The sequence below is a fragment of the Thermobia domestica genome, chromosome 7 (genome assembly GCF_964235325.1).
Source record: "Thermobia domestica chromosome 7, izTheDome1.hap1.1, whole genome shotgun sequence".
In the NCBI taxonomy this organism is placed as follows: domain Eukaryota; kingdom Metazoa; phylum Arthropoda; class Insecta; order Zygentoma; family Lepismatidae; genus Thermobia; species Thermobia domestica.
The window spans coordinates 219,135,317-219,156,538 of NC_137460.1; positions in this window are offsets into that span (position 1 = coordinate 219,135,317).

Consider the following 21,222-nt stretch of genomic DNA (forward strand, 5'->3'; position numbering starts at 1 on the left):
CTGTCTTTTCCCACCGCACATGGGGTACTGATCGTACTGTTCTGCTTCGCTTGTACCGTAGTCTAATTCGCTCCAAGTTAGACTATGGCTGTATTGCCTAGGGCTCTGCTCGTGATTCCTTGTTGCGCCAACTTGATACAGTGCATCATCTGGGTATTCGGATTGCTACTGGCGCCTACCGTACTAGTCCCGTTGCAAGCCTGTACGTTGAAGCCAATGAACCTTCCTTAGCGTATCGTCGCAGGAGGCTCCTTCTTATTATTCTGCACATGTGCGCTGTATTCCAGACCACCCTTGTGGATCACGTGTCCGTGGTGGTCGGCATTACAAGCGCTATGCTGCACGTCCTCGCTCTACACGCCCATGGTACATCCGGGCGTGTGAGAGTTTCCTCGCTGATGATTACGTGTGGCCCTCTCTTTCGTTGGTTCAATTTTGTGGTGTTTCCCCATGGCTGCTTTGTATACCTCGTTATAATACCAGTTTTTCTCTACATTCGAAACAGACTACTAGTTCCCAGGTGTACCAGCAGGAGTTTGCTGCACTGTTAGATCAGTACCCCAATTTTAATGTGTTCTATACGGACGGTTCTAAGGATGGTGATTCTGTAGGCTGTGCCTTTGTCACCGACGAGGGCAGCTCAGAATTCCATTTGCATCGCCTGTGTTCCGTGTTCACTGCTGAATTGACTGCACTTAAGCTTGCATTGAACCATGCTCTCACGCTTTCATTACGATGGGTGCTCGTTTGCACCGATTCACAGAGCGTGGTTCTCAGTCTACAGAGTGTCTTCAGTATTTACTCTCTGGGGCAGGACATTCTTGTGAGATGCCATCAATTGCAGTAACAGGGTTGTGTCGTCGTTGTCTGCTGGGTGCCTGGTCATGTTCGCATCCGGGGAAACGTCCGTGCTGACACAGCTGCCAAGAACGCCACTTTGGCCGGAGTTGCACTGGAGCGTACCCTTTCCTGCACCGATCTTTGTCGTTATTTTTCCAGCTTGATTCACTGGCAAGCGGATTGGGACCAGGCAATTGGGAATAAACTTCACGCACTTAAGCCGATCCTAGGAACGTGGCATACATCTTCTTCCTCTTGTCGTCGAGATGAAGTGCTCCTGGCGCGTCTGCGTATCGGACACTCTCATCTTACGCATAGTTATTTGTTGCGTGTATTAGACCGTCCGTATTGTGTGGAATGTATTGTCCCTCTGAGTATTCAGCACATTCTTGTTGAATGTCCTGAATACTCAGATCTCAGAGAACGTTACGGACTGCCTTGTCTCCTTACCCGTGCTTTGGGGGATGATCGGGGCGTTGTTAGCCGGTGGTTAAGTTTGTTTCTGATTGTGGAGTTGCTCACCTTCTCTGAGCTGTTTTAGTCTGTTGTGATTGTTTTATTGCTGCTAAATTTTTATATTATCTCTCATCTTTTATCTATTTTTTCTATATATTTTTATCGTTATATATTTTAACTTATTTATTCTTTTATCTTTTACCTTTGCTTGTGTTTCGTTTTTCCTTTTCATTTAGCAGCGCTTTCGTTGATTTGCACAGTATTCATTTAAGTTTGTTTTCTTTTTAATATGCAGTCTTGAGCAACGTTGTTAATCGAGACGGGGACATTTAGCCTCGTTGCTGACGTCCCCATTAATCCCCTCTACTCATACTCATTAATCAAGAAAACTATGACAGATTTTAGTTCAACACTAATCAAATGAATTAATTCGTTAATATTGGTTGTATTTGGTATTCACACAAAATAAAAATAAATAAGTAACAAGGATTTTAGGAATGAACCGAAAAATGGATCAAAAGATTGCGATCTTAGTCAAGAATTTTAGCAATGATAAAAAAAACATCTAAAGATTGCGACCTTGACAACTAATTAGTTTTTGAATCAGGCGGCACAAAATTTTTGAACGGCTTTTAAATCGAGTTTTCGTATTTTTTAATTTTAACGTAGCTAGCACATCATATTGAGTTAAGTAATAGTTTTGGTTTGGCTACACTATACGTAGTTCTCCAGACATGGGGCGTACAAGAAAATTTTTGATTAAATGAAATATATTGGATTGTTATCATTAGGAGAAACAAAATTTTTGAACGACTACTATTTCGGTTTTCGTATTTCTTTCTTTCTTTTCTTTTTTTTTTTTTTTTTTTTGTTTTACGGAATAAGTACATTGTGCTGAGTTAAGTGACAGTTTGGGTTTGGTTACATTATATGCAGTTCTCCAGATATGGGTCGTACAAGAAAATGTTTGATTGAATGAAATATATTGGACATTTTGGATCAAGGGCCACAAAATTTTTGAACTGACCCTAAATCGAGATTTTGTATTTTTTTACGGAGTAAGTACCCTCATGCGCAAAAAATATTGCTCGTATACTATAACTTACGATTTTTCGCAATTATTCCACTTTCCTTATGTTTATGGGTAAAATTCAGTTATTAGTAAGTGGAGATAATAGAAAGCAATCCACCTCAGAAGATATTTTAAAAAATATATAAAAATAATAATAATATAAGCAAAAAACAAAATTATGTTAGGTTTTGTGTATACTCGCAATAATGTCTTCGAGGGATCTTTTGCAGTAGCATAGCACGATTGCAGAGGGAATAACAGGATTGATAGGGGAGAGTTGAATCAAGGAACTAGATAGTGGAGTAAAATATTGCATTTATTGGCTTAAATCTAGGGTGTAAATTGTCTGCCAAATATAAATTGACTTCTGTAAGCAAGATGTTGTACGGAAATATAGAAACAACGAGAAAAGTTTGGAAATGACATGCTCTATAGCCATGAGCATTCGTTTGTTAAGAAAAAGACAGGCATCAAAAGATAGTCTGTGTGGTCAAGTGGGTAGGGTAGCGGACTGGTAATTCTTATACTGTTTTGACTCCAGATCGAATCCCATCCATTTTTTCTTTACGAAACGTTGTAGAAAGTGTATAATTTTTATGTTAATAAGAACCGAAACAATATAATAATGAAATAACTTTTTTGTTTTTTCTGATGACGTATTTATTCAGAACGAGCTTACTATTAGTAATAGTAATTCTTTTCTGTTTATGGTATGGTATGCTTAAGCATTCCTTCTCCGTTTTTACACAGCAGAAGTAACTTCAACTCACTGCGAGTGTTCTGTGAATCAGGAACAGAAAAAAACAAAGCATGCGCGATCTGTAGCCTTACACACAGCGTGACGTACACAATCACAGCGATAGCTCGGTGTCATGAAGAAAAAAAAAGCTGATGTTAAATTACTGTTCTAGTGTTTCTGTGTGTGTGTTTTTTTAGAGTATTGACTCTCTCCTTTTCTTTCATATCCACAATTGCAACAATTGCAATCATAAGTCTGTGTAAGAAATAAAGAATGATTTCTTTAAACAAAGCTAAATTTTACAGCTCTATTTGTGAGGAACACGAATGCTTCCAAAATATTCCATAGATATTAACTATAATCATACCATTCTTCAGAATTATATAGTAGCGTGAAAAACTGATAATAAAATGATGTAACATACATAAGCTTTTTTTCTAGCGTGACAACACATTAAACATAAGAAATTAAATTTTTGGAATTACAAATTATCACATTACGTGTCGGTGTAGGCCTATCGTTTTCACATTCGAGCGACGAAAGAAGAAAGTGTGGTGATAGCTATAAAAACCGAATACCAGATTTCAATGATTTCAATGGCTCCTACATATCGAAAAAATGATTTTTCAATGTCTGTCCATCTATTCGTCTCTCGGTTCGTCACGCTTTTACACGCACTCAAATAGAGGCCATACTGTTCAACGTATCTGGTCCGAATTCTAGACATAACGTTTTAATAACATACGATCTTTCGAATTTTATATCCTTCGACACCTAAAAGTAAGAGTAATTTACTGAAGGATTAAAATTTAAAATAATTCAATTTTCTCAAGAAAAAAAGCTAAGACGATTTTATTTACTTTTTACAAATATATATTTTATTAGCAAATCTCCACCGTATATTAATAATTTTTCTGAAAAAATATATATGGTGTAATTTACTGTATGGTATGCGTTCTTTTTGCACAATTTTCTCAACCACATTTCATAAATAAACGTATCATTAATAACCTAACAATATGACAACTCGTTCGAAGGAGTACTTTACTCGTAGGGTGAGCTTTACCCCGATGGTTTTCCCATTAACGCCTCAGGCAATTTTGTTCATATTTCGTAAAGAAATGTTTCATAAATACACTAACATACTGCATAAATCGTTTATTCCGATAACATACAGAAGAAGTGGTTTTCTTAAGGGTTCAATATTTTGACAATTTTCTCAGTAATAACTGAGACAAATTTGTTCTAATTTCAGTAAAAATATTTTCTGTAGTAATCTTACAATATGGTATAACTCGCTTGTTCCGAAAAGAAAAATCAGAAAGAGATAGGTGACTTTGACAGTGAAATTTTTCCCGACGATTTGCTTAAAAATTACTCGATATACTGTCAAAAATACAAATAGAATAGCTTACCTTTGGGGGTAAGCTTTTCCCGATGACCTTCCTAAAAAACACTCAGGAGATGTTTGTTGTTCAGATTTTATAAATACATGTTACATAAATAACCTAGCTATACGGTATAATTCCCTCATCCGGAAAATCTAGAAGTGGTATATTACTTTTGACAGTAAGTTTTACCCTGCGATTTTCTCAATGACGATTCAGGCGATTGTGTTGGTATTTCATAAATAAATGTTTCATGAAAACACTAACAATATAGCATAGCTCGTTTGGCCTGAAAAGATCCACAAGGGATAATTTATTCTTGGGGTGACTTTTTTCATGATTTTCTCAGAAATTACTCAGACGCTTTTGCTTATAGTTCACTTACAATTATATCCTTAATAATTCTTATATATGGATCAAGTTATTTCTAACGGAATTATGACCAATGGGTACTTTACTTTTTGACCTAAAGTTTCTTCTAGCAAAGTTTTTTAAAACATTATTTTATTTGCATTTTCCAAACAAATGTTTCAGTAATAGTTGCAGCCTAACACGAGCCAGTTTAAGAAATTCGAGAGAGAAAGTTCAGTGATTTTGGTCCGTACCCTTTCTTAAATAAATTTTTAAATGTAACATCTAATCACAATTTTCATAACAAAATTGAAACTTCTTTTTAAATTTGGCTTGTTGTGGCCAAATGGTTCAATTGCATTGGTTCTGGATTTGATTTCCGGTGAGAGATAGTGTATTTTCATCCAACGTTAAGGTATAGATGGCACGTCGGTGCAAAGAAAAAAGTGTTTGAAATCACCTACATGAAGGAGGAGGAATTTTGTGTTCATTTTTTAATGTTTGTATATTTTGGGTGCCAGGATTAGTATTTTGTCAATTTTAAGGTTTTCTGGTTGTGCACACATTTCTTCTAACAATACTCATAGTGATTAACATTTTTAATATCACTTTGATCGTGTACAATAAACGAACATTATTTTGGAAAAAAGTATAAATATAGTTTCAGTTGTAAAATGATACCATAGTCTTTATAATGTTTGCACACTGAGCCTTTTATGACCTGTTTGTTTACGTTCTAGTATGAAATCTTAGGGAACGATTGCGTTCAGGTTGAACATACAGAAATACATTTCGTACTGTGGAGAAAACCTTACATTCAGGATTTCTGCACCTGAGATAGTTTTGCATCTTTAGCGCTTGGGGAAAATGCCATGCACTTGCATATCTGGATGCTGTACATGGAAGTGGCTTTTTTTCGCTGTGGCTTGCTGGATCCTAACCTTCGAGATCTCTTTCCTAACGTTGGTTCTGCTCAGGAAAAAATAAGTCCTCAGCTAGAGACATTTTTGAATTCTTGAAATTTGAGGATATTTATGTGTGGAAGGTTCTTTAGTTCACATTCTCGTCTGTACCCAAACCATGCATTTACTCCTGCCTGATTGAAGAAGTGCAAAATTGTTCGAAGTGTCCATTTCTTGTAAATCCAAAGTTACATTCAGAAAAAGCTAGAACATTGTATTGTCAGAAAGTACCCTAGATCTACGTTAAGGTGAATTCGTGGTATGTTCAGAAATCCACGCAAACAGGATTGTATTTTTAATACATCAGATTCTTAGTCACATTCAGATCTACAACGCGAAACATTTTCCTTACGACTATCAATTTTGTATTTATCGTATTCTAACAAGAAGTCAGAGGTTATAAAAATTGAGATTTAGAAAATACTATCTCGATTATTGACAATATTATTATTATTTTATGATTGATTTAATTTTTTCCTTATTTCCATTGACACAAAATTATAATATACTATTTTCTGTTTCATTATACTCTTTTCAGAAATATTGTAAGATTTTGACGGGTTGTAGACTCCTAGAACTAAATCCTACGTACCCTGCTGCAAACAGTGTCAAATCTGACGAGGTAAAAAAAATCTGTATAATATTCAACAATGCGAAAAACAATACTATATAATTCTATCCTTCCGCAAATATTTTGTCATGGAAATTCAATGTAGAGAGCCCTCTACAGCAGCAAAGAAACTACTCTGCACACCACCAAACACAAAGTTGTTGAATACCAATATACTACACAGATTTTAGGTTATCTAATATATATACAAGTGAGGAATCAGAACTTTTTGTTGCTATTTAAGTACTAAAATAACTAAAATTATCTTAGTGCTGCGGGTTTTGGCCGCAACCTCTGCACGACGCCATCTTAACTGCTATCCAATTGCAAAACGTAAAGAGTTTCTGCTATTGTCTGCCTGCAAAAGCAAAATATGAAGTATACAAATTACCCTACAAAAGGTTTCAACCAAGCAAAGCTTGAAATATCCGCAGGAACGAAAGGAAAAATGATGTCATTTTTGTAGAGCCGGTTCTACGCGGGGTGTCAGGAGGTTAACTAAGGGTAACCAAGCTAATAAATGATACAAAGAAATAATACAATTTTACGAAATTACCGAAAAAACGTTGTTAATATTAGGTAGGTGCGACTGAAGTGTCCAACCGATAATTGTCAATTCCAAATGCAAAAAGTGAAAAATACAATACCAGGTCGATCAGTGGTCTCTAGGTAAAGTTATCCTATAAGAAGTGATTGATATACCAAAAAATGTTATAATCGCTAGGAAGCATGTTAGAAGAACACAGTGGGTGAGAGAGAGGCTCCTTACCCTTCGATTTAGAAATAAGGTTGGCGAGAATTGTATTTAAAACAATAATAATACTGCAAATCACACATAGTCTGCACTTTTGTTTGAGGACGAGTATTGAAGTTCGTATGTAGGTTTGCATTGAAATGAACTTTAAAATACAATACCTGTTGAACATTGCTGTGGGCTTGCGGACAGGATTGCAGTGCATTTCACGAGGTTCGATATTGTAACGATCCTACAGAACTCCTAAGCCTTCCTCACTGTACATTATAAGTTAAATTCGTGCTTAATTAAAACTCTTATTTGTTTAAATTTAAAAATATAGATCGTTATCATCTGTGCACCACGGGCAACAGTCTGCCAGTAATTCTTTGTATTTTTTTAGCCCTATAAATGTCTTTGTTCATAAATTTCTGTGTGCATGGTTTTGCATATACGTGGCGTGGACATTAAATTTTGCCTTTTATGCCATATGTATCTAATTACATACACAACTATAGAACGAACACAACAAACTTGGAATATATTATTTGTGTATGGAAAATCACACACGGGACACTCGACGGGAGAGCCGTGTGTATGGAATTCCATATACGTGGCAGTCAACGTGTTAAGAAAGGTATAATAATAATAATAATAATAATAATAATAATAATAATAATAATAATAATAATAATAATAATAATAATAATAATAGACAGAAAACGAAACGATCATTTACAATATTTTATAAACATAAGTTATCATTTCTTAACGCATGTAAGTGCAATGGACTTAAGTTATGTCTCTCTCTCCCTCTCTCACTCACTCTGAACGCGACAGCCCATATTGTGCCAAACCGTAGAAGAGAACTTGTGGCACTCACGACTTTGGAGTGGTGTGTGGTCAGCACATCGGCTCCCTTTGTTGTTAGTCCTAGCTTTCTAGACCTAATGCAGTAATTCCCGGTAGAAAATACAAGAAAATAGGATTTTCTATTACTATTAAAGTAAATAATTATTCTCTTCCCCTCAATGTGATACTTGTGTCTGCGTAACTGTATACAAACAGCTGATCCGTGAAAGAATCGTTGATAATAATAATAATAAAAGAAATTCGACAAATATTCTTGTAAATAATAGGTAAAAGTTTGCGCCACACCGTTCACTTTGCTGGGCACACCAGTGTGCCGCGTTATACTGGCTGTGGCACACTGGAATATACGGTGTGTCTCTCTAATTTTCCCAACTATTTCAGCTGCTTCAGTTGAAATGTATCTATAATAATAAGGGGGTTAATATAGTCGTCTTACACTTAGATTTAGAAATAAAGTTCGCGAGAATGTTATAAAAATAATAATATTCAAAATTTTATAGAGTAGTTTGTTTTATTCGAGATTACCTACTTCCTGCAATTGTTGGGGGTTGAAATTATTTGAAATGAAATCTTTAAGTTTTACGTTATGCCGGCCGGTTAGGCTAAGGAAGACGGTTAGTAGAAGAAACAAATGAGAAAAAATGGCCTAACCCGGAAATAATTGCAACACAAATGGTTTTTTCGTATATCAGTTCCAAATAGCGTTGCTAATAATATATTCAAAATCCGCTTTCGTAATGCTTGGGGAAAGTCCGCCATCTTGGATTCAATATGGCGGCCACACCGAGACGTCCACTCACACTTAAATTACAATATCTACTCACAGATTTAAGCTGAAAACTTCGTTCCTGCGCCATTTTCAAAATAATAGCATACCTTAAGGGATGCAAGTTTGCATGCCTCTATGTACCACCGCCATATTGAAAAATGGCGGCGATTATTAAAAATATAGGTTTTTTTTCAATTGGCAATAATGCTTTATTGGCAGATAACTCAGAAACTAACAGAGATATGCAGAAATTTCTTGAAATAAACGTAAAAGCTCATGATCTTAGCTTTCCAACGAGGGTACTTATGTTCCTTTATCTTACAAAGTAACGGAGCTAGTCGAATTTATGTGGCACTGGGTGTGCGATTTTCGATAATATGACTTCTCTCAGGTTCCTGCTAGAAGCTAAGTAGACGCAGTATACGGATTGACCAGTAAATAATTGCAACACAAATAATTTTTGAACCAGGATGTGTAACAAGGTGTATTTAGCTATATATTAAAAATCTTCTACTCACCTCCTTGGGGAAAGTCCTCCGAAATTTCGTTGAAATATGACTTCTGAGATTTCGTTCCGATGTCGCTACAGATCGCGATAATCCATCATTGAAATGAAAGAAGATGTGAAAAATTGCTCAAAATTACGATATTTCTTCAGTCCTTGTTATGGTTAACGCTACATGTCTATTTGAAAGGCAAGAATTAAAACAGTGTAGCAACCTCTTCACTGAAAAAATTGTCCTCGTCTTTACAAAGTTTACACCGTTTTCCACATTATCACAAGTTTCTTCCAGGCAATTGTCACTAATTTATATTAGTAATAGATCACGTTTCTGGCATGAATACTTCATGTCTCTATTGTTTTCATGTATGTGTGTATATATAATGGATAACAATTAAAACAGTGTAGCTATCTAATCATTAAAATGAATGATCATCTTCATAATATTATAGAATTTCTTTACACATTGCACAAGTTTCTCTCACATAATGCCCACATTCAATGTACAAACTATATCTACTTTGCACCGCATAGTGTATGTTCATACCTTATATGCATATTCAATACATAAAAACTACATTAATAACTAAAACTAATAATTTTCATTTTCAAAAACTTCAGTTTTGTTTCACATTATCAAAATATTTAACCAGAAACTGGTCACAAATTGATGTACAAAACTGTCCATACTCCTTGCATCAACACACCATACTGACATAGTTTTCTGCGGATATGTATATTTAGTAAATGGCAAATAAGCAGCACACCAATCTAATTACTAAAACAAGTCGTCTTCATTGTCAGAATGTTCTGATTCCCTTTCTACATTATCACAAGTTTGTCCCAGACACTATCCACAAAATGATGTACAAAACAGACCATACTTCTTGCAAGAACACTTCATGCTTATACAATTTCCATGACAATTACAATGAATGATTTCCAGTATATTATCAGGAGCAGGTTTCCTGTCCATCATCACTGGAAAATACATTCCCTTATGTAGTTGTCATCCCCAATCTTCTGGTCGCATTTGAGAGGATATACTCTTCCATTCCATGATTTGGTAGTAAACACGCAGAGAATGATATTTAAGTGCATCAGGAGTAGGGGGAAGGTTTTCTGGTCGTACAAAATCTGTTGCTGTACTGATTTTGCTAGAAAACATTTTTATTCTTAAAGCAACAAGAGATTTATCTTCCTTGCATTTGTACAGCCTTGCTGTTGCCTGTTCTCCAGCACGAATAATTTCTTCTTTAAAGGCATTTTTAGAATTAAAAATAGAGATGGATTTCTGAAAGGCCTCATCGGAATTAGCTAGTTGTAATGGCACTTGTTTTCCTTTTCCAAAAAATCGTGATGTTGTATCACAACCAAGAAATACATGGATACATAGAAGATTGTTACAGAGTTCGCCAAGGTCTATTTTCGTAGATTTAATGTCCCAAAGCATAGTTTCTGTTTTATAAAACAAAGTATTCGTGTTTGACGGTGATAGACTTAGGAGAAGAATGAGCAGATCAGTATCATTTCCAACAACACAAGTATCTTGGTTTCGTGATTCTTGAATAACTGTGTTGACTATCAGTGTGTCAGCATCCTTGTCTGAATACAAAACTTGAAATCCAACAGCAGAAAGCTCCAAACCCAATTTTCGAATTAGTCTCTCCCTTTTCATAGAAAGTTTCATTTCTGGAGAAAGGAGCACTTCAGGAGCGCTCAAACCTCTAGTTCTCCTTAGGTGTGTGCAATCCTTTATCGATGTACCACTAATGTAACCATCGAAAATAACTGAAGCGTCACTGAAGTGTGTCTTCATGTAAGAAACGTAGGACTCAGATACTGTTTTGAATGTATGATTCACTGGCCAATTGACCTGGTGGAGCAACCACCCACCGTCAATCACATATTTACAAGACGTTGGTGCATTTGAAGGTGAACTTGTCATTTTCCATAAAGCATTAGCCAGTGCTGATTTATTTGCTGGTCGTAGATTCTCATAATCTTCAAATAAAGTTCTTGGAACAGAACAAAGCTCATAGGAGAAAACATCTTCTAGATTCATGTTTCCTCTCATAGCAACAATTGCTAATCTTTGGAAAAGCTTGTTATGTTCCATACTGATTGATCCGGTAATCGTATGTATGGATTTCTTGTCTGCCATTGTAATGGCTTTATCCTTCTTCGAAAATACGAATGAGTCTGACGAATTTTCCTTCATTTTCAGTAAAATATTTTGTCCAACATATATTGCTTTATCAACATTGACACGATCTTGGGCAGTTAAACCGTTCGTAATATTAATAAGTAGCTCTTCAGTTCGGAACGGCTGACATAATGTTAAGAAATCAAGTACTTATTTTATTTTTATTTTTTATTTTTTTTTTTAGTATCAGCTGCATCCCTACTCATCCTCTTCAATGAAATATCTCTATGCTGGTTGGTGTGCTGCTTATTTGCCATTTACTAAGTATACATATCCGCAGAAAACTATGTCAGTATGGTGTGTTGATGCAAGGAGTATGGACAGTTTTGTACATCAATTTGTGACCAGTTTCTGGTTAAATATTTTGATAATGTGAGACAAAACTGAAATTTTTGAAAATGAAAATTATTAGTTTTAGTTATTAATGTAGTTTTTGATTTGAGTTGATTTTTAGTTTAGCGTCCCTTTCAGCAGCGAGGCTATATGAGACGTGGACCTAGTGATTAACGTGGAATCCGAACCACATGAGCTCCCGCCGGGAATCGAACCCGGGTTTCCCACGTCAAAGGCGCGTACGCTAACTGCTTAGTTAATGTAGTTTTTATGTATTGAATATGCATATAAGGTATGAACATACACGTATGCGGTGCAAAGTAGATATAGTTTGTACATTGAATGTGGGCATTATGTGAGAGAAACTTGTGCAATGTGTAAAGAAATTCTATAATTTTATGAAGATGATCATTCATTTTAATGATTAGATAGCTACACTGTTTTAATTGTTATCCATTATATATACACATACATGAAAACAATAGAGACATGAAGTATTCATGCCAGAAACGTGATCTGTTACTAATATAAATTAGTGACAATTGCCTGGAAGAAACTTGTGATAATGTGGAAAACGGTGTAAACTTTGTAAAGACGAGGACAATTTTTTCAGTGAAGAGGTTGCTACATTGTTTTAATTCTGCCTTTCAAATAGACATGTAGCGTTAACCATAACAAGGACTGAAGAAATATCATAATTTTGAGCAATTTTTCACATCTTCTTTCATTTCAATGATGGATTATCGCGATCTGTAGCGACATCGGAACGAAATCTCAGAAGTCATATTTCAACGAAATTTCGGAGGACTTTCCCCAAGGAGGTGAGTAGAAGATTTTTAATATGTAGCTAAATACACCTTGTTACACATCCTGGTTCAAAAATTATTTGTGTTGCAATTATTTACTGGTCAATCCGTATACTGCGTCTACTTAGCTTCTAGCAGGAACCTGAGAAAAAAGTCATATTATCGAAAATCGCACACCCAGTGCCACATAAATTCGACTAGCTCCGTTACTTTGTAAGATAAAGGAACATAAGTACCCTCGTTGGAAAGCTAAGATCATGAGCTTTTACGTTTATTTCAAAAAAAATTCTGCATATCTCTGTTAGTTTCTGAGTTATCTGCCAATAAAACATTATTGCCAATTGAAAAAAAACCTATATTTTTAATAATCGCCGCCATTTTTCAATATGGCGGTGGTACATAGAGGCATGCAAACTTGCATCCCTTAAGGTATGCTATTATCTTGAAAATGGCGCAGGAACGAAGTTTTCAGCTTAAATCTGTGAGTAGATATTGTAATTTAAGTGTGAGTCGATGTCTCGGTGTGGCCGCTATATTGAATCCAAGATGGCGGACTTTCCCCAAGCATTACGAAAGCTGATTTTGAATATATTATTAGCAACGCTGTTTGGAAGTGATATACGAAAAAAACATTTGTGTTGCAATTATTGCCGGGTCAAACCGCATATTGCCTCTACTAGGTGATGATGAGAAATGAATGAAATGTTGGAATGAAGAAAGTGGAAGAAAACTGGAGAATCCCGACGATATCCACGCACATGATGTTTGTCCACCACAAAGTTCACTTGGAAAATGCTAGGATGCAGCCAAGGACCCCATGCGCCAGAGGTAAACGCTCTATCATTAAGCCACCGCGGCCCCTCTGAAATTATTTATGCGAGAGAGAGAGTACTTTATGAAAACTTGATAACGAACACATTTGTTAAAAAGTACCGGGTTTTTGTGAAATATTGCTTATACTTTCTCTCAAGCTTTCCAATGATATTTGGCTTGTAGGCTAGTTGTAATCACCCAAGGGCAAGCGGCCAGATCCACTCCTGGTTTAAGTTCCTATTTTTGGAAAACCTAAGTCAATAATAATAATAATAATAATAATAATAATAATAATAATAATAATAATAATAATAATAATAATAATAATAATAATAATCTTAAATAAGTTAAAAACTCTGTGCTTAGTGCATTCTCATAATTCACGAATTAAAAAGAATTTGTTTCCTTCTCATGTAAGTGTAGGAAACGTATCGTAGGAAATGTATCGTATATTGTATTGCTTTCAATATACGATGAAAGTGTGAAAGTGTCAAATGATAAGCTACATACAAGACCCTAAGCAACGTTATATAATATACAGTCTTCGTTGTTTTCGTGTGTGTGTGTGTATTAGACCCTCACACAGGCACTCACACAGAAAAAAAGAGAGAGAAGGGACAGCAACAGTCTATCTTTGTGAGACTACAACTCACGTAACATGTTAACTAAGAAACAGTCTTATCCTAGTTGAAAGATTAAAGGTCAAATCATTGTCAAGGTTTTATAGCGTTGTATTGGTAGCCAATCAAAATACTAGATTCTAAGCTTTACGACTATGCATATAAAGTAAACCATTCGAAAAGTCATATCGGTGCAATGGCTGAGAAACAGAGCTCGAAAAGCAAAGTTCTTGTTTTAGTTCAGGAAGGTTATAGTGCAAAGCAAGCGGCTGAAATATACGGGATTTCTCCAGGAACTGCTCAATTTTGGGTACAACGGTATCGAGAGACAGGAGAAACTGAACGCTGTCCTGGAAGTAGGAGAAAGCGTATTACAGTACCTCTCCTGAAGAAGATCAGACGCTTGTGAAGAATGCAGTAGAAAGACCATTCCTCACTTCCAGACAATTGGGACAAGCAGCAAGTTTTCCTGCGTCTCGCGATACCGCGCGGAGGCGGCTGAGGGCTGCTAATCTCTTTGCGAGGAGGGCTGCAGTCAAAGAGTTCCTGTCGGAAGGACACGTTCAGCGGCATCTTGCATTTGCTCAAGAAAATGTGAATCGTGACTGGAAGGATGTAATCTTCAGTGACGAGTGCACATTTTCTTTTTCAAATGATGGCTCCGTTGTTGTGTACCGTCCAAACGGAACGAGATATGACTCACGATACGTTTATCAAAGAAGATTCTTTGGTAGGGTATCTGTGTCCGCTTGGGATTCGTCTCCTCTCATGGACTTGGGTTACTTCATCGGGTAGAGGGGAGATTAACAGCTGCCCAGTATTTACATATCCTTAATGCTGCCAGCTGTTCGCTTCCTCTATCCAGATGGAGTAATCCATTTCCAACATGATAGATCTCCGATCCACATGTCTCGATTAGTTCAAGGATGGATTTCTGGTGAAGCACACCTTGACGTCTTAGATTAGCCTCTCAGAGGGGCTGATAACCCAATTGAGAACGTGTGGTCTGAGGTTAAGAGAATAATGAGAGATACGTGGCCCTACCGCCTCCAACCACACAAGACAGTTTGTGGGAATTAGTAGAGAAGGCTTGGGAAGACTTAGCAGAAAGCCACAATTATATCAGAAGGTTTATAGAAAGCATGCCACGACAGCTACAAGCCGTAATTGATACAGAAGGGCGTTGGACTTCCTACTGAACTCTTTGGAACAACTAATCAGCCCTTTTAAGGGCTACATTTTAAATTCCAAAATGGTAAATTAAATCATAAATTACATGAATTCGTTACACTAAATAATGTTAAGTAAAAAAAATAAAAATTCCTACAAGTGGATTCGAACCATTGACCTTTAACTTGAAAAGCTCACATCTTTCTACTGCTCCACACCTCATTCTTTACAGAAGTTACTTGAAGGAACGGATTAAGAAGCACAAACTTAAGTTGAATAATTCCTGTGTTATTCTTTTTTCATTTTAGAAAACTTAACTTAGGGACAGATATAAAATGAAGATGCACAGAACTGTCGAATATTAAATGTAGTTTTGATTAATGGAGTAAGACATTGTAAATAGTTTATTGTTTGAAATATACTGGGAGTGACAGAGACATTACCTGATGAAAACCACGAAGTGATATGTTAATGGATGTTAGTTGCAAACTGTTCTAGAAGTGAAAAATTTAAGTAATCTCTAAAACTCTGAAGTCACGGATCCAAATTGACTGACTGTTAAGTAAAACTGCTAAATCTGACTAGAGCAAGAAAAAGGATTAATAACCTGTCTTACAGTTTCAGACATATCATTCTCATATCAAAACAACGATAGAAGTAAATTATGAATAAAGGTGAATTTACAGTTCTGGAACACCAACAAATGATTTTGCTAGATGTAAATTTTGGGAAAACTTTTTTATAAGGCTTTAGATTTGTTTATTAGTTTGTTTATTAGCTTCCCCATGCCGTAAACTTCGCCAACACCTAGTGGCCCACTTACCGGTAAATGACGGTCGTCGATATAGCGACGCATCGAAGGATTGCCACTAGTAGCAGGGATTTGTCGAGGCGAAGCAGATATCTAGAGTCGGGGGTCACCACGTTACAGCAAGGACTTTATTTTGGTCCGCGCTCCTTCGATTTGTCGCGGACAATCGCGAAGGGACCAAAAGAACTATCGCCTGTCATGTGCATGCGGTTATTATCATATATTATTTTTCCCTGACGAGGGGTCAAGAGTAACTGCTGCCTTTACATCATGAAGTGAAAAATCTTGAGATGGATGCGTATAATTGTATGAATTTACATGGCAACTGTCGCCGATCAGTGGCAAGTAAACTATGAAAAAAGTAAATAGACGCTTGCCATTTTGTTATAAAATTACATGGCGAGTGCATTTGCTCTGATTCCAAATAGCTATCGTCTAATATACACGGTTAAAGGAGCACTCTGATTAGAAATACTAAAAAGACTCCAACGATTTATCACTCTATAAGCTGTGTTTTGTTCATCGCCTCCGTGACGAATTCGGAAGAGGACGCAACTAGTAATCCTAAGGTTGGTGGTTCGCGCCCAGCTCCGGGCATTATATTTAACTTTTTTTTAAAAAAAAAATTATACTCACCTTAATGTAAACAAATTACGCATATATGCGATTTAACGTATTTTGGCGGAATACCTGTAATTTTGTGGTTCGTTGGCGTTCCGTCGTTTCTCTCCGCTGGTGGTATAATTTTCAAAATAGAAGTGGGGCCACCGCCGATCGTCGCTGCGGGGCCGCCAATTTTTGGTGACATGTCGCTAGTTGCCTTTCGGTGGTCCACCGACCCTTACGGCATGGGGTTGTCCCCTCAGAACTGAGGCAGATTGTGATCGACCAAGAGTGTTTTCCAAAAAGGAGGAACATCTTCCGACGTCGACTTCGGAATAATCCGTTTAGGATTAAGTCGAATCAAGGCTGCCCCACGGTAAGGTAGAAAAAGTGAAGCAATCGCTCCAAGAACTAGTCTCGAGAGCCTCTGTCTCATTCAAGACTTAGACTCTTGAGGAAAAGTAACAAGTTTATTACTTCTAATGTATTCTTTGAGTCAAAGCATTCTGCAATAAACCATCGTTTTGTAAGATATATTTACGATTGTATACTATTCATTTCAAAAAATGTACTCATAATATAATTTTCCATCATGGATTTGAAAAAATCAATGTTCGATCAAAGAAAGATCTCCGATCCACATGTCTCTTCATGTTTGATATGGAAGTCTCATCTTCATTATTTACCCTTAATTTATTTTAATCCTAGGCAATGCGAATCGACGGGATGCTCTAAGTGAAAACATTCATTTAGATAGTTAAGTAATCAGGAAGCTGCTATTTCACGAAACACAACAGATCTTAAGGGAAAAAGAAAACAATGTTGCTTACCAAGGGGAGGGAGTAAATCATCTGTTACGTTTGCTTCACTAGGAAGAAGGTCTAGTGACATGAATAAAAATGTGATAATGTAATACTTGAACAATTCTATCTAATGGTGGAAGGTAAATGAGTATTTAACACTTCTTTTCATTTTAAGCATTTCAAAGATTCCCGTAATTTAGTAGCATCCAGGATTTGCATTTTTGAAATATGGGAACTCTATCTATACCTTAACGTGGGAATCGGTTTCAGACCATGCACTTAAGCCGCTTTGCCACAAGAGACACATAGGAGTTTTTCTTTCGATTTTCTTAGGAATATTGCGAATGGTATGACTTTTAAAACTAGGTTTAACCCTTTGGGGATCCCATGGTACAATTTATACCATACGGGGTGTTTCATGGTACATTGCGTTATAACTCTCCTATTTGAGATTTTTCGTCCGTTTTTTTTTTTTTTTTTAAGTCCAGAGGCATTGTAGAAGACCTTACGTATGGTTTCACATCTTCCTGCGTCGAGACATAGGAGGTGATGACGTCAAGATTCTAAAATATATATATTTTCTTTTAATATTGCGGGGCTGGTCTATGTTCATTATTTTTTGGCAGGCTTATTTTTGCACGTAGAAGATTGAAATTTTGCACAAACATTCAGTCCGCCGAGTAGTATTTACCAGATTTTTTCAGATTTCTGCATTAAAACAGGGGGGATCCAGAGGGGCAAAAAGTTGAAAAAAAGATATTTTACCAAAAAATCCCTTTCTTCGCGATTTTCCCGCCTTATATACATGATGGAGACAAGTGAATGGTACCGCCTGAAAGGCAGTTCTATTCTGAAGAGAATGATGTGCGACACATGACCCTAGGGTAATTAGGGAAGTGGGGAAGTGTCAGGGAATTTTTATCAAAATATACTTCTGTGTAGGGGAATTTTGGACATTTTCGGTATTATTTTTTGCGGGCTTATTTTTGCACCTAGAAGATTGAAATTGTGCACAAACCGAGGAGCATTTACCAGATTTTCTTTTCGTACTTCTGTGTTAAAACAGGGGTACAGAGGGGGTAATCGTTGAAAAAGGGAAATTTTTACCAAAAAATCCCTTTCACGGGATGTTCTCTCTTTAGATACATGATGGAGACAAGTAAATGGTACCACGTGAAATTCAGTTCTATTCTGAAGAGAATGATGTGTAAACCATGATCCTAGGGTAATTAGGGATGTCTCAGGGAATGTTTAAAAATTTCCCTCTGTATATGGGAATATGGGACATTGTCGGTATATATTTTTTGGCGGGCTTACTTTTGCACCTGGAAAATTGGAATTGTGCATAAACATTCAGCCCACCTAGTAGTATTTATCAGATTTTTTCAGAACTCTGCGTTAAAACAAGGGGGTCCAGATGGGCTAAAAGTTGAAGAAAACTATATTTGGACCCAAAAAATCCCTTTTATCGGGATTTCCCCGCCTTAGATACATGATGGAGACACGTGAGTCATACCGCCTGAAAGGCAGTTCTAAGCTGAAGAGAATGATGGGTGAAACATGACCCTAGGGTAATTAGGGATGTCTCAGGATTTTTTTTTACCTGAGATCATGGTGTTTTACGGTAATTTGGGGCATGGTGGGAATTCCTGATAAAATTTCTCTCGCCCTTATTATTCCAAGATAGAAACTTGAAATTTGGCACACATATTCAGTATACCACGTACTATTCATCAGAATTTTTTAGATGGCTACGTTCACACAGGGCCGCTCCAGAGGGGCCCAAAGTAGTGTTGTAAATAGAAAAAAACCGTTCGTTTTTTTCAGAAATGTACGTTTTTTAAGAAAAAAAAAACATTGCCTCTCGTTTTTTTTTCTAAATTTCGTTTTTTTTTTCAAATAGTCATTTCTAATGTATCTTACGTCTATTTAAGTATTAAATATTTTTATGTAGGTATAATCACCGTAAAATGCAACATAAATTAAACGCTAGATACTGATACGCTAAAAATATTTTACAATTTACATGAATACCATACCTATTAACAATTCGGGTTTCAGCAGTTTTCATCAATATCAACTAAGAAATAAAAGCAGAAATGAAATTTTGTTTTTTCGTGAAAGCAGGTCTTTAATAAGTACGAAAATAATGTCACGAACAGTATAAAATTCATATAACTTGTCCAAAGATAAAAACTAATACTAATTTTGCCTAATAGTATTTTTCTAAATGTCATATATAAATAATTTCTCGACAAGATACATATGATATGCAGAGCCGGCTCTACCATATATGCAAAACGTGCATTTGCATGGAGTGGCAAGTTTGGATGGTCCGGCAAAATCTGTCATAAGTATATTATTTAAATTAAATATTTCTTGTTGGAAACAGACTTTATGATGATGGTAGTTACATTTACTAAGCTCACCTTCTATTTGAATACTACATTCATAAATTATGTTTAGGATGCATTAGTTTAAGGCCACATGCACAATGCTAAAGCAAATAGTCGAATAAATCCGAGCACAAATTGCTTGATTGTTGCCAAATGCAAGAATTCAATTCTCGAATAGTAGTGAATATCTGTTCCATTTAGTAAGTTATCACAGTTTTGATATGACAACTAGTCTTGTTTTTGTCAGAGACAAGTTCCTTATCATTGAAGATAGAAACAAGTTTTTTAGAAAATGTTAACAGATATAGAAGAGAAATCAAGAAATAAAGATAAAAGAACTAGTTGCACTGGAATTGCAAACTGATACATTGAGATTGAAGCTCGATATTGAATTCTATAAAAAGGATTACCATCTATCCTCTGCAGGTGTGTTTGCTTTATGTTTCACTAACATAATAGATTAATATTTAAAAACACACACACACAACGGGATTGCATTTTTAGTGAGTATTTAACCCTTATCCGGGCAACCGGGGCCTCCCAGGCCCAGTAGCTTCATTTTTCTAAAATTTCTCAATAACCATACATATTTAGAAGACATAAAATACTGAATTCTTCTATCTTTCGTCGAAGTTAAAATCATGAACATATCGAGTTGGTAAAGCTTTTTTTTTTTTTTTAAATTTGAAAATCTTTTCCTGACGTAACCGGGCAACCGGCGCCTAGGAGGCCCCGTATAACTTTAGTGAAATTCCTGTCAAATATTAGATCAAATTGTCACATAATTATATATTGAACACGTGATTATTGTAACCTTTAGTCGGAACAGTATGCGGCAACAGACATTGCATTTTGAGTGTTCTGCACTTAAAATATATACTGGGCCTGACAGGCCTCGGTTGCCCGTTTACGTTACAAAAATGTCTGGACCGGATTTGCTATTCTGCTTGGTCGGCTTACAAAAGCGTGACTCGAAGTTTCGCTACTTGACAAAAATATATACCGGTACATTCTAGACTAGTCTGAACAGTAAGTGACAATAGGCATTGATTCTGTGTATTCTGCACTTAAAATATATACTGGGCCTCACAGGCCCCGGTTGCCCGTTTACGTTACAAAAATGTCTTGCCCGGATAAGGGTTAAGCCTTTATGAGTGCAACTGCACTTACCCTCACCTTTGTTGTTCATGCTGGAGTAGCATACTTAAAATCATGACTTTTAAGATTTGTTCTTTCTGGAGAAAGGAGGAGGCGGCAAATTATGCCATTGCATGGGGCGACAAATTGACTAGGACCGGCCCTGATGATATGTATATAAAAGACACGAATATAGGATGACTCACATTGAAGCAATGCAGGATGTTTC